Raw genomic sequence first — 15,893 nt, forward strand, 5'->3', positions numbered from 1 at the left:
AATTCTCATGTAGATCAAATGAGTTCTCAACTTATGCTTCCAACTATCATAGTTGTCTCCATCAAACTTTGACCTAATTTTTCTAAATGTCATGAATCTCTCAAGTTTCTAAGCTGCCTTATCAAAGAAGGTCCAATGCTTTAATACAAGACTTATTAGAAAGTAAATTCCACCCACACAACTAGGGGGGGTGTGAATCGGTTGTGAGAAAACTAAAATTATATCTAATTTATTAAATTCATCTTCAATTACCAAAACAATGAAGCATAACAAGAGATAAACCATGCATAGCAACACAATGATTTTTTTAACTAGGGAAACCCTTGATTGGAGGGAAAACTTTAGTGAATATAAATGTTCCTTGTCAAAGGATGTGACCCTGTTAGGAGCCAAATACAATTTTTTGGCTCCTAATTTAACAAGATTTAAACTACTTCTCAAAATGTAATGGAGAACCGAGGAATTAGCAAAAAGTAACGTAGGCTTTCCAAGAAACAAATCAAAATGACCAACTAATAAGACTACTCATATCATCTTCTCTTTAAACTCTACAAGATTCGAGAGGGTACACCCAAGGATTTATGCCTTCCTTAGAGTCAACATTTTATAACATAAATCTCCATTTTAGCAAATAAATATTCCTTATCTTATTCTAACTCAAGGAATTGGAAAGAGAATGAGAAATGGCTAATACTCACTATTTCTAAAACCTTGAATCAAGTGTAGGCTTGTGCATTAGATTTATAATACTAAAAAGTTAAAAGATTTGATTACTAGATTTTACTATATAATTTCTCCCAAAATCCATCAACTCCTAAAATACAATCAATGCCTTATCTATTGGGCTATTCCTCATAGAATTTTGACACAAAAGACTAAATCTAGCCTATAACTTTGTGGAAAGGCAAATAGTACTCAATCAAGATCTCATGACTTGAAATAGCTTGTACATCCCTTTTTGGAATCTAACATTAAAATCAAATGTGGACTCATTTTGATTCTTCTTGATATTTTTAAATTTGTTCAAAAAAACTGGTATTAGTGTTGTCACCGTATTGTTCATTAAAGCATTTCTCAAAATCATTCTATGAACCAATTCTATCATTAGGGAGTCTCCTAAATTAATCCTTGGAATCTTTTGTAAGTGAATGCACAAATAGCTTCATAACGACATCTTCATGTTCAACCTCATAATCATTTGGTATGTAAATAAACTTTCTATGATGTTCTTCACCACTACAGCATTATTTCTAGAGAAATTTGTCACTTTATCTCTCATTTTTTTTGGAATAGAATGAGGAAAACTAGGGATACCTAGAAAAGACATTTTCTTATACCTTTCCATATAGATGGGCCTTTTCTAAGATCCTAAAATGTTCACAGAACTAGGTCCAACAACTTGGGTTTACATAGGATTTTTTTATTGTTTGCTTGTAGCTAATTGACAAATTGTAATAGAAGAGGAAGTTGGTACTAATTGGGAAACTCCTTGACTACTCATCACAGGGCCACATATTGGGATGGAGGATACAACTTGTGAAGTTTGGGTTTTCCCTACTATTAGACAAGAGGTGGATCTTAGGAATTGAACTTTCCTTTTCATTTCTACTGCTTCAACTTCATTTTCAACACTCTCCAATTCTTTTGGATGTAGATATTCTCTCTCTTTCCTAGCCCTTTCCAATTCTAAATCAATTTTGGAGATGCTAGAAACCTTCGCAAAAATAGGAGGTTCATTGATCTAAATTTCAATAGCCTTCTTCTTTCCTTTATCAACATTTCTAGTAGTGAGATATATTGCATTTTATTCTATAGATTTATAAGGTTGGACTTGAGAAATAACAGGTCCCTCTTTTTCACATAGAGAAAATTCTTGATCTTGAATCTTAGACCTTATTTCTCTCATATCTCCAAATTTATCTGAATGTAAGTTTGAGGATTTCTCTTCCAACTTCCTATTCTTCTCTTTAAGAGCTTCCATTATTCTAAGTGAACCTTCCCTTTCTATAAGGGAATTCATGGTGATCACTTCTTTCTCCTTTTTCCAAATGTATGCATTTGGCATCCTCCTCTATAACTCTTTTCCTAAGTACTTCAATTTCAGACAACAAGTCATCAAGATTTACAAAGGTGGTTTTTGAATCTATAGGATCACTTAAATCTATAAGGTTTCTATCAACAAATGCAACATGCCTAAGATTTTACCTATTTTTTGGGGTTTTCTTATATCTCCATTGTTGATCTACTTCCTTGCACATATTAGGTCTATGTTGGAAATGATTGAAAAGATCATGAATGAAGAATAATGGAACTTGTAAAGAATGTTTACAATCATTGTTTTGTCATTGATGTCAAACTTGCCACTTGCAGGAATGACAATTGCTTTAGTGATCCAAATACTATCAATTGGTTGATTGACAAGGAGGTGGCAATCAATAAGATGTAACTAGAAGTACCTAGAGAAAGGTTGAAGTTATGATGTTGTAATGAAGTATAAGGATCAGCTAAGCTATTGATGAAATAGTTTATTGATGACATACTCTAAGACACAGAGGATGGACACACCAAGAGATATCAAAGATGTAAGGATTAACTAAGTTCTAGTTAGTGCCGAACAGATTCTCAGTTGAAGCCAAGCAAGTTCAACTTTAGTGTGTACCGAGTGATCTTCAGGTGCTGAGCAGCCTTCAGGTGTCGAGTGAAGATCAAGTGTTGAGCAGTCTTCAGATGCCAAGAAAGATATAGGTGTTGAGCAAGATATAGGTGTTGAGCACTAGTAAATAATATTAAGAAGCCAAGTAACATAGAAGGTGTTGAGCATCAATAAACCAATGATGTCGAGTTGCTACATTATTTTGAAAAGTCAAAGATTCGCTAGATCTGAGCTAACATGGTAGTTATCTAGAATTTTGTGAACTAGATAGAAGATAAGAATAATAAGCTGGTGACACAAAACACTATGTAAAACATTTTTGGCAAATGCTAATGGATTTATCATAAAGTTTCTAGATAGAAACAAGATATGGGACAGATAAATTGTATCCTACCTAATCCATTGAAACCCTAAAGTTGGAGAGGGAGATTTGAGCGAGAAATCAAGAACATAACTTTTTTATAAGGAGTTATAGGTCAAAGATCAAGTGCACATGCATGAGAGGGAGTTGGTCATAAGTGTAATCATCTAAAGAAGCCAAGAGGAGTAAGAGCAGAGCATCAAGACTCTAAATTGATCAAGTGACCAAAGAAAGCATTGGCATAATGAGTGGAAGAACTCAAGGAGACAGATCTTGAAGGGTGAACAAGCTGTCAACACTGCAAGGGAGGAAAGCCAAGCAAAGAAAAGGACTGAAGAGCAATCTAAAATTTGCAAGGTTGAAGTTGCAATCTGTATCAAGTCAAAATCCTTCTAATACTTTCTTACCATTGTATTAGATATTGAAACCCTACATTGCTAGGTTAGCATAACAACTAGGTGGATCAGCCTCAGGAAAAGGATAAAGAGATCCTTAGGAGAAGGATAAAGAGATCCTTAGGAGAAGGGTAAGAGATCCTTAGGAGGAGGATAGGATATCCTTAGAGAGGGATGAAAGATTCTTTTGAGTAGGTGACTGTAAATCCCATGAACTTGGGTGAGCTTAATAGCTCTATGTAAATCCTTTAACAGGGTGACATTCCAAGTTGAATGTTCTAAAATCCTTTAACAAGCTCACATTTAACTATGTGTTGTAGCCTTTAACAGGGCAAGCCTTTAACTAGACAGACCATCAGAAGTGGTTGAAATCAATTGCACAGTTATTTTGTGGGTATCATCCCCACTCCAGTTTTACCTTCTTATTCCTAGAGGGTTTCTAGGTTATCAAATCTTTAGTGTTATGGTGTGATGCATGTTTACTTTTCATGATTGTTTAATGTTAAATTGCATGCATGATAATTTTAGTTATGTGCCATTAAGGATTTGTAGAAAAAGTTGTATTGGACATCATTGGACCTTGGATAACTGATTCACCCCCCTCCCCCCCCCCCCTTCTCATTTATTCTAAAGAATTATAAAAATTTGTATTAGAGCTCACTGCTGATTTGTTTCAAGGTACTAGCAGTAGGAAGATCAAGATTTCCAAGAGAGAAGTTCCCAAGCTAAACAAAGAAAATTTTGTTGCATGGAAAAGTTTGATGAAGCTACACCTCAGATCAATAGGTGACTATGCATAGACCTCAATCACAGTTGATCATGTAGACCCTACAGGACCCCTCACTGTAGATGACATGAGCAAGAAGAAGGGGCATAATCAAGCTATGTTAGATATTGCTTTAGCACTAAGCTATGTCGAGTATGATGACATCAAAGGATGTGATACTTCACATCAGATGTGGGAAACATTATCAAGAATCTATGGAGGAGATGATAATGTCAAGAGAACAAAAAGAGAAAGCCTAAGAGGAAAATTTGATGACATGAAGATGGAAGAAGGAGAGAATGCTGCTCAATATGGTGCAAGAATGAAGGAAGTAGTCAATGCCATAAGAAGCCTAGGAGGACAGTTAGTAGAAGAAATAGTATGCAGCAAATACTTGAGAAAATTTTCTTTCCATCTATGCTATAAGAGTATCAGCCATCCAAGAGCTAAGGTGTATACCAGGAAACACAGTGATATTTGAAAGAATAATTGGAAGACTCACTGCCTTTGAGCTATCCAACTTTAACAACTACAAAACAAAAAAATTTGAATCTGCATTCAAAGCTAAGATGACAATTAAAGACAACGAGGAGGTTCAAACAAAGAAAAAGAATGGAAAAGGAAAGTATGTATCTAGTGATAGTAGCACTGATGAAGATGATGTGGACCAATTGGAGGCATTACTAGCAAGAGGATTTCATAAAGGAAGAGGAAAATCCAAAGGTAAGCTACCAATCATTTGTTTCCATTGTAATGAAGTTGGTCACATTTTAGTCAGATGCACACAAAAGAAAAATTACAAGGATGGAGGCAACTTCAAGAACAAGAAAGAGGAAAACAAGGACTACAAAGGTAAATGCAAAAGATTCATATTGTTGAAGAAGACTTTGACAAGAATGATGATGAAGTAGTCTATGTGGCTATGAAAGATGAATCAGATACAGATGAAGCAACTGCTCTGGTAACTTGCATGAACAAGAATGATAGATGGATCATAGACAGTGGATGCTCTCATCACATGACTAGAGACAAAAGTAAGTTCATTACCTTTATTCAATATGAAAGAGATAGTGTTAGATTTGGTAACAATGCACCATGTCAGATCAAAGGGAAAGGTAGTATCAAGCTTACTAAAAAGATATCATGTGATAATGCATACTATGTTGAAGGACTAAATTATAACTTGTTAAGTGTCTCACAGTTAGGCAACATAGGGTGTAAGGTTGAATTTGAACAAGGAGTTGCTAAGATTTATGATTCTCAAGGAAGTCTATTAGGAAAAGGTGATCAAACTAAGAGTAATTTGTTTTACCTTGACATGGAAGATGCTTCTTGTCTTATTTTTCAAACTGATGATGTATGGTTATGGCACAAGAGGCTATGTCATGTAAATCTTGACAATCTGATAAGCATCAGCAAAATGAAGAAATTCAGAGGTCTACCAAAGTTGAAGAAGTCTGATAACACCATGTGCAAACAATGCCAACTAGGGAAGATGACCAAGTCAACATTCAAAAGTAAGACTTATACTTCAAAAGAAGTATTAGAGCTAGTTCATACTAACTTGTGTGGTCATATTGAAGTACAAAGCTACAAAGGTGACAGATACATAATGCTATTTGTAGATGACTATTCAAGAATGATGACAGTCATGTTCCTAAAACAAAAATCAGATGCATTCCAAATGTTCAAATGGTACTTGGCCAAAGTTGAGAAAGAAACTGGAAAGAGCCTAAAATGTCTCAGATCTGATAGAGGTGGTGAATTCACATCAAGGGAATTTGAAGAGTTTTGCAATGAAAGAGGAATTAAAAGGTAGACATCAGCACCCAAAACTCCACCTTAGAATGGTATAGTAGAGAGAAGGAATAGATCAGTTATTCACTATGCCAGGACCTTAATGATGGAGAAAAATGTTGCACTCAAGTACTGGAGAGAAGCTATAAGTACTGCAGTCTACACACTCAACAGAGTTCAAGTCAAGAAAGGTACAAATGCAACACCTTTTGAATTATGGTATGGGCATTCTCCTAATGTAAAACATTTCAAAATATTTGGATGCAAATTATTTATATATAAAGAGTCTAGGAATGGAAAGTTTGATGTGAAGAGTGAGGAAGGCACATTTCTTGGTTATTCTACTAGAAGCAAAGCTTATAAGTGCTTGAATGGTAACACTAGCAAAGTAGTAGAAAGCACAAATGTGAAATTTGATGATCTTGTAGAAGTTCAAAGTGTTGAGAACACCAAGAAAAAAGAAGAATACAAGACCTTTGTATACTTTTATGAAGGTATATCTAATAATGGAGAAGTTGCAACTCAGAATGACAATCAGTAATACAATCCAATATCTGCCGAGTCACAGACAATGAATGCCAAACAATAGACACATTCAAAAGCTGAGCTGCAAAATATAGAAAATGTTCATTCAGATTCTAAGAATAGCCAACAAGAAGAAAATGAACAAATACCTAATGAAAATATGCATGAGGATACAGATTCTAAAAGAGACAATATGCAAACAAGGAAAAGAACCTGTATTGGAAAAGTATGTGAAAAGACATCATCTTGCAGATCAAATTATTGGAAACAAAGAGGCAAGACCAATTAAAAGGAATAGACTTAGAAATGAAACATGTCTACTCAGCAAAATGGAACCAAAAAAAGTAAGTGAAGCCATAACAAATGATGACTGGTACAATGTTATGAAAGAAGAAATAGAAAAAATTAAGAAGAACAAGACATGGACCTTAATCTCAAGGCCAGTTGATAAGAATTTGATTGGAACCAAGTGGGTGTTCAGAAACAAGTTAGATGAGAATGGTGAAATCACAAGAAACAAGGCAAGATTAGTCACAAAGGATATGCACAAGAAGAAGGACTAGATTATGGAGAAACTTTTGCTCCAGTTGCCAGAATGGAAGGTGTAAGGACGTTACTGGCATAAGCAGCCTTGAAAGGATTTAAAGTCTATCAAATGGATGTTAAGTCAGCATTTTTGAATGGTATACTTGAAGAGGAAGTCTATATAGAGCAACCAGAAGGTTTTGTTGATGAAAAGAACAAAAATAAGGTATGTAAACTGCAAAAGGCTCTATATGGATTGAAGCAAGCTCCTAGAGCTTGGTATGAAAGACTTCATAAGTATTTGGTGAAAATAGGATTTGAAAGAACTGGTGATAATAGAAACATGTGCATCAAATCAGAAGAAGGTAAGGATATTCTTGTATCTAAAATATTTGTGGATGATATAGTTTTTGGAGGAAAGGAAGTACTGTATAGAAGTTTTACTGACAAAATGAAACATGAGTTTGAAATGTCTATGTTTGGAGAAATTAAGTTCTTTGTAGGATTGCAAGTGCATCAACTAAAATATGGCATATTGGTGACACAATTAAAATACATCAAGGAGATACTCAAGAAGTTTGGATTGGAAGACTCCAAACCTGTCAGCACACCAATGGCAATAGGACATAAGCTATCTAAAAATGATGAATCAACTGAAGTCAATCAAACAATGTACAGATCCATGATTGGAAAACTAAAATATGTTGTACATAGTAGACCAGACATAACACTAGCAGTTGGAATAGTGGTTAGATTCTCTGCCAATCCTAAAGAAAATCATCTCATGGCAGTAAAAAGGATAATGAGGTATCTCAAAAGAACTAATGATTTTGGCCTATATTACAAAAAGAGTGAGAAGTTTGAGCTCAATGCATACACAGATGAAAATTGGAGAGGAAACACTGATGATAGGAAAAGCACAAGTGGATGAGAATTATTCTTAGGTAAAAGGCTAGTTACTTGGACTAGCAAGAAAAAAAATGCACATCCCAGTCCACTACAGAAGCAAAATATGTGGCAACAACAATCAATTGCACAAACATTGTATGGCTTAAACATCTATTGAAAGGAATGAAAGAAGAGGTAACCAAGCCTATGATATTGTATTGTGACAATGTAAGTGCTATAAACATATCCAAGAATCCAGTGATGCATGCAAAAACCAAGCATATTGCAATCAAGTATCACTATGTCAGAGAATTGGTGGAAGACAAACAAGTGAAGATGGAATACATTCACACAAAAGAACAAATTGCAGATATCTTCACCAAACCATTGCCCAAGGATGCTTATGAATAATTTAGAGGCAAGTTGGGGGTAATACCCCTAACTTAAGCAGCCTAAAGCAAAATAGAAGTTGCCCTACATCAACAAGAGTAGATCATTGAAATATCAGATGAATGATGCAGAGGATGACAATAGGAGCAGAAACTCTAGATTAGTCACAAGCATGGTGACAGAGGGAGACAAACATGAAGATGCAAAGCCTCTATTTAGCATGTTAAAGATGCTACATCTTTGGCATTTATGTCAAAGAGGGAGATATAGGAGAAACTAATCAATACAAAGTAAGAGGGAGATATATATGGAGATATATATGAAGGATCAGGAATACAGAGAAAGGATGCAACAGTCCAGAGGGAGAAGAAAAACAAAGGATTCAAATTTTGATGGTAACTAAGTTGATCAGTTTAATCATTTGATTAGTTTTGTTTGCCATCAATACCAAAGAGGGAGATTTTTGGAAATGATTGAAAAGATCATGAATGAAGAATAATGGAACTGGTAAAGAATGTTTACAATCATTGTTTTGTCATTGATGTCAAACTTGCCACTTGCAGGAATGACAATTGCTTTAGTGATCCAAATACTATCAATTGGTTGATTGACAAGGAGGTGGCAATCAATAAGATGTAACTAGAAGTACCTAGAGAAAGGTTGAAGTTATGATGTTGTAATGAAGTATAAGGATCAGCTAAGCCATTGATGAAATAGTGTATTGATGACATACTCTAAGACACAAAGGATGGACACACTAAGACATATCAAATATGTAAGGATTGAACTAAGTTCTAGTTAGTTCTAAACAAATTCTCAGTTGAAGCCAAGCAAGTTCAACTTTAGTGTGTGCCAAGTGATCTTCAGGTGCCAAGTGAAGATCAAGTGTCGATAGTCTTTAGGTGCCGACCAAGATACAGGTGCCGAGCACCAGTAAATAATATTAAAAAGCTGAGTAACACAGAAGGTGTCAAACATTAGTAAACCAATGATGTCGAGTTGCTGCATTATTTTGAAAAGTCAAAGATTCGCCAGATCTGAGCTAACATGGTAGTTATCTAGAATTTTGTTAACCAAATAGAAGATAAGAATGATGAGCTAGTGACACAGAACACTGTGTAAAATGTTTTTGGCAAATGCGAATGGATTTATCATGAAGTTTCTATATAGAAACAAGTTATGGGACAAATACATTGTATCCTACCTAATCCATTGAAACCCTAAAGTTGGAGAGGGAGATTTGAGTGAGAAATCAAGAACATAACTTTTTTATAAGGAGTTATAGGTCAGAGATTGAGTGTGCATGCATGAGAGGGAGTTGGTCATAAGTGTAATCATGTGAAGAAGCCAAGAGGAGTAAGAACATAGCATCAAGACTTTGAATTGATCGAGTGACTAGAGAAAGCATTGGCATAACGAGTGGAAGAACTCAAGAAGATAGATCTTGAAGGGTGAATAAGTTGTCAACACTACAAGGGAGGAAAGCCAAGCAAAGAAAAGGACTAAAGAGCGATCTAAAATCTGCAAGGTTGAAGTTGCAATCTGTATCAGGTCAAAATCCTTCTAATACTTTCTTACTACTTAATTAGATATTGAAACCCTACATTGCTAGGTTAGCTTAATAGCTAGGTGGATAAGCCTTAGGAAAAGGATAAAGAGGTCCCTAGGAGAAGGATAAAGAGATCCTTAGGAGAAGGATAAAGAGATCCTTAGGAGAAGGATAAAGAGATCGCCAGGAGAAGGATAAAGAGATCCTTAGGGGAAGGATAAAGAGATCCTTAGGAGAAGGATAAGATATCCTTAGGAGGAGGATAGGAGATCCTTAGAGAGGGATGAAAGATTCTTTTGAGTAGGTGACTGTAAATCCCATGAACTTGGGTGAGCCTAATAGCTCTATGTAAATCCTGTAACAGGGTGACATTCCAAGTTGAATTTTCTTAAATCCTTTAACAAGGTCACATTTAACTATGTGTTGTAGCCTTTAATAGGGTAGGCCTTTAACAGGGCAGACCATCAGAAGTGGTTGAAATCAATTACACAGTTATTTTGTGGGTATCATCCCCACTCCAATTTAACCTTCTTATTCCTAGAGGGTTTATGGGTTATCAAATCCTTAGTGTTATGGTGTGATGCATGTTTACTTTTCATGATTGTTTAATGTTAAATTGCATGCATGATAATTTCAGTTATGTGCTATTAAGGATTTGTAGAAAATTTTGTATTGAACATCATTAGATCTTGGATAATTGATTCACCCGCCCTCCCCGCTCTCAGTTATTCTAAAGAACTATAATGGTCTAAAGGTGGAATTTCCTATGGAAGAAACAATTTTATCCTAGTATAATGTTTCTTTAGGAAAAGGAGTAGTAAAATTTTCACCCAAAATCTAGTATTCTTAGACTCAAAATTTAAAGATGAGGATTCTCTCTCTATTACATGTTGATATTGTGAATGAGTTAAGACATTGTCTTGGAATTTCCATCTATGGATAGAATCTCCTCTCTTCCTAGGTTGGTTCTATCTACCATCTTGAGGTAGTTATGTATATAGAGAAACCTTTGGATTTACTTTCAAATATGATCTCATATTTCTCCTTTTATCATCCATTTCAAACAATACTTAAAAACAACACTAGCTACTAAACCTTTGACTAATTCACCACCCATTAAGAGTAAAAACTTTAATAAGATTGAAAAGGAGAGATTTCCAAGAGAATAGAATTTTGACCATATATCTAACACAGGGGACCAAAACAAAAGAAATCATTGTCATGATATACTTTGGGAGGTGAAAACTCTATCATATGGACAAGACACTATTCTGAAACATGACCTACCACATTTTGAGACACAACCCACATCATGTGCTCTCCAGCAGAGTCGCCATTTCATTGGCTCCTAATTTAACAAGATTTAGACTACCTCTTATAATGCAATGGAGAACCTAGGAATTCGCCAAAAGAAACCATAGTGGGTTTTCCAAGAAACAAATCAAAAGGACCAACTAATAAGGCTACTCAAATCTTCTTCTCTTTGAACTCTTCAAGATTCAGGCAAGTACACCCATAGATTTATGGTTTCCTTACAGTCATCATTTTCCAACATAAATCCTCATTTTAGCATATCAATACGCCTTATTTTCTTCTAACTCAATAAATTGAAAAGAGAATGAGAAATGGTTGTTTCTCACTACTTCTAAAACCTTGAATCAAGTATAGGCTTGTGCATTAGATTCATAATATTGAAAAGTAAAAATATTTTACTATATGACTTCTTCTAGAATGTATTAGCTCCTAAAAAATGACCAGCACCTTATCTATTGGGTTATTCCTCATATAATTTGACACAAATGACTAGATTTAGCCTATTATTTTGTGAAAAGGAAAATAGCACTCAATCTAGATTTCATTCTTATAACAATCTTCTTTAGATAATGTTCAATCCTCCTATATTTATATTAATAATTTACATAACCCATTAGGTTATTAGCAAAGCATGAACATAAGTATAACTCAAAATGAATTATAATTGAAACTTAATAAACATTACCATTAAATTCTAGCAAATTGAAAACAACACAAGAAGAGACAAGATCTCAACTATGTGATCAAACTATAAAAAACTTTTGTATTATCTCCTTCAAAATTTATAAAATACAGTGTCAACATTTTGTAATAAAGATGCAAAATTTGAAAATGGTTTTATGTTTTAAGAATCAAAACTTCGACCCTCCTCTAGCCTTGGGAACTCACTTATAAAGGATGAGTTGCAACAAGTTTCAAGAATAGATATTGGCACACATGTCAACATCTAACATCAGACATTTATTCTTACAAAATGGTATACAACAAGAAAAAAAAACTCTTAACAAGATAATGTGATAGTTATATGATCACGTGACCTATTTCTCCTTTAACACTTTGTCTTTTTTCCTGAGGTGTCCTCATACTACTATTTTGCTGGTGGGGAATCTTTTGGATCAGATGGTGTGTATTTATTTATCCATTTTTTTAAATCATCATCAGATGGCCACATATGTCCTAAGATATGATATGTAATTTTTCTATAGGGAATGTACTTAATTGTAGCCTGGGTGACTTCCTTTTCAAAACTTTCCTAGAATGCTTCTGAATTAATCAATTTAGACATGATTTCTTGAAATAAGGACAAGTCAACATCTTCTACTATTCTTTTAACCAAAACATTTGTCTCATTTATTGCTTTAGCCCTCCAATCAGAAAAATCTTTGATGGCCTTGTCAATGTTCAAAATTGGTGGGACTGGGATATCTTTAAAACCTTCAATTTGGTTATTTAATTCTATCATTTTGTTTTCAATTGCATCTAGTAAAACCAAAAAGCTCTTTAAACATTTGACAATTTTTATTGTAGCCATAGCATAGGGAGGAGGATTGGGATCAACCCTAACACAAAGCTCAATTTCCCTCATATTTTCCACTCTCCCTATCTATTTTTGATATGTTGGTTTTATCATTTTGCAACCATCTTCCATCTTGCTAATGGATGAATAAATTTTTTTGTAAACTTCATGGATTCTAAACAATTTTGAGTTAATCCTTTCAAATAAAAACATAAGTCTAGTTCTAACCATTATTTTCTTATTATAGTCAAATTCACTTTATTTTCTTTCCAACTACATTTGGAGGTCTATAACATCTTTTATTAGGGCATCATTAGTTTTTTTCCTTTTTTGATGAAGTAGGCTTAGGGGGCACTGGAAAAACTATTAGAACAAAAGGCACCATCATCAACTGCCCTAAAGTGACAACTTCTTTATTGGATGTTGTTGTTGCTTCCAATTCTATTATTCTCTTTTCTAATGCATTGATCCTATCTTATAGATCATCATTTTTTGTAGTTTTTCGTTCATATACAGCATAAATATGATTATATTTTTCCTATAGCTCTTCATGCTTCTTTGATTCTTCTCCTACCACATTATGAACATATGCCACATGGTCTTTCAAATCCATGGTAGATTGGGTGAGCTTGGTATCTTCCACTCTATGCAACACCTCATTAACTTTTATTCCACTTGGTTGTCTTGGATGTGGAGGAGTAATAGACCAAGTTTCCATCACAGCTAAGTCCTCATTGAAGTACATACCAAAAGTAGACATTTCTACCCTTGTTTTAGGCCTCTTTAGTCTCGTGTCTTTCATAATAGAATCAAAAGCAATAGAATCTTCTATGTTCATGTTAGGAAATAATTGTATCCCAGATTATTTTACAATATTCCTCCCTTCTTCGGAAGTGATGGCATCAAATTTAATCATCATCTCTTTCTCCACCTCCTTCCCAATATCATCAGGATCTTCATCTAGATTTTGCCTTCTCTTTTCACCAATCCTATTATGATAATCCTCCCTAAAATATTGCCATAATAATTATTTTAAAGGGATTGAATTGGAAAATTTATCATCTAAGGCATCCACTTTGTAGGACTCTTTTCTAAACTCCCGTGGAAATAGTCCTTTTATCTCCTAAATGGTTATGTATTAAACTAGTACCTTGGGGACTTGGAGTTCATCTCAAACAATATCTTTCTTTAGAATCATCATCACCATAGGGTAAGTTTAACTCCCCTAGTTGTTTTTCTCCTTGAACATGCTTTATTTACATTGTAACCTCCCCTCCATGAGTTATAGTTTCCTTTCCTTTATGTATATTTTCAACATGTTATTCACATGGGGAAGCTATAGGAGGTAGCATGAGGGATTCAAGAGATGGAGATATCCTTTCTCAATCATTTGGAGTGATTATTTCTATGTTTGGGATTTCAACTATGTTGGGATCAAACAACTTTTCTCCCAATCTTCTTTTCTGATACACCCTCAAACCCTCTTGATTTTCAAGATTTTCATCTGTCTCAATAGTAAGGGATGATTTTTCATCTTTAGATCTCTTTTATTTGTTCTTTTTCTTTGGGACTATATCATTTGACTAAAACAACACATTTAATCTCTCATAATTACCAACAACGATCAGCTTTGTTCTTTTTGTCCTACCCAATTTCTTAGTCATAATGTCATATATGCTTTAAAAATTTGTAAGAAGTATCATTAACCTCTATTCCAAACTTTTAAAGTCAGATAATGGATCATATCTTTTATCCTTTTCTCTAATCTCGTGTAAAGCTTCCTCATACATGCTCCAATATGCTTTCTTCCTCTTTTGGACATTGTATCTTCTTCATTTGGATGATGTCTTTAGGGTAATCAAATTCATTTCTAGCCCTCAGTGCCTTGTTGATCTTACGCATCAGTTTCTCATAAAAACCTTCTATGTCATTCATCATTTTAGAACTAACACTCATACTAAAAGGTCACAAAAATTTAATCAAATTGTTTCTCCCATCCTTGATGATGGAAAATTGGTTGAAAACTATTAAGTCTAGGAAAAATTTACCTTTTGGCCTTTTTGGATGAAAATAAATATCTTGTAGCATTGCAATTTGTCTTATGATTTCCAAGAAACAATTCCCTAATGAAATATATTGGGGAAGCAAAAAAGGCTTGCCAAGGAAACCATACATCCTAATACCATTGGTGAAAGGATAGCAATAGATAGCTCCCCATTGATAACACATCTTGGGTGTTGAGTTAAAATTAATGGGCCTTAGGAATAGTTTCAAAGGTCGAGGAAACCTATCAATCACCTATAAAATTCTTCTTGTCAAAAGAGTAACAATTTGATTTTCAAACAATAGAAAACTTGATCCTTCCCAATCCATTGATAGAGTGGCATACCATAATTGAACACATAATTTTTGCCCATCTCTTTTGAGATCTAAGTCCATATCCTGTACAAAATAATCTTTGTTATGAAAGAGTAGCATGTGCATCATAAGTGAATACCATATAAAGTCAGTAGACTCTCCTCTTTTCAAAACTATCATTCCCTCACTAATGTTTCTCTCTAAATATCTTAGGAAATCATAAATTACAAGGTCACCATACTTATGTATTCTCAATGACATCCACATTGTTTCTTTGCTAAGTTTTCTTTTTTTGGTTAATCCCAATACTTGGTATAGAGCAGTGTAGATGTTAACCAAAGCATCATTACAATGCCCACAATTTTCTATGGTGTTTGAGATGGCCAAAGGAGACAATTTTACCCCATCTACTTCCTTCAAAAAGGAAAGTATCATGTTTTGTTGTACACCCTTCCCTAATTTGTCAAAATTTTCCTCAAACATGTAGAAATCTATTACATCAGTTATGTCCTCAGGGGAACGAAGGCCAAAAGCTTCTCTAATTGAACCAGTAGTTATCTTCAATAGAAATCCTCCTTTATTATCTTTGATTTCATGGGACTGAGGATCATACTTATCCATCAACTCTAGAAATAGGTCAATATTTGGCAATACTATAGGAACAACCAATTTCCTTGAATCATATTGTTATTGTTATACATTGTTAAGTGGAATTCCTGCACTAGCTTGGCCATACCACCATCTAAATATTTGCAAACCATTTTTAGGTATATTTTTATCACATGCATTCTCATATTTATCCTTTAACCTCTATTGTACTTCATTCTTCAATACCTTCTAATCCTCAACAACTTAT

The sequence above is a fragment of the Cupressus sempervirens genome, chromosome 11 (genome assembly GCF_028749045.1).
Source record: "Cupressus sempervirens isolate cs-2001-9-10 chromosome 11, ASM2874904v1, whole genome shotgun sequence".
In the NCBI taxonomy this organism is placed as follows: domain Eukaryota; kingdom Viridiplantae; phylum Streptophyta; class Pinopsida; order Cupressales; family Cupressaceae; genus Cupressus; species Cupressus sempervirens.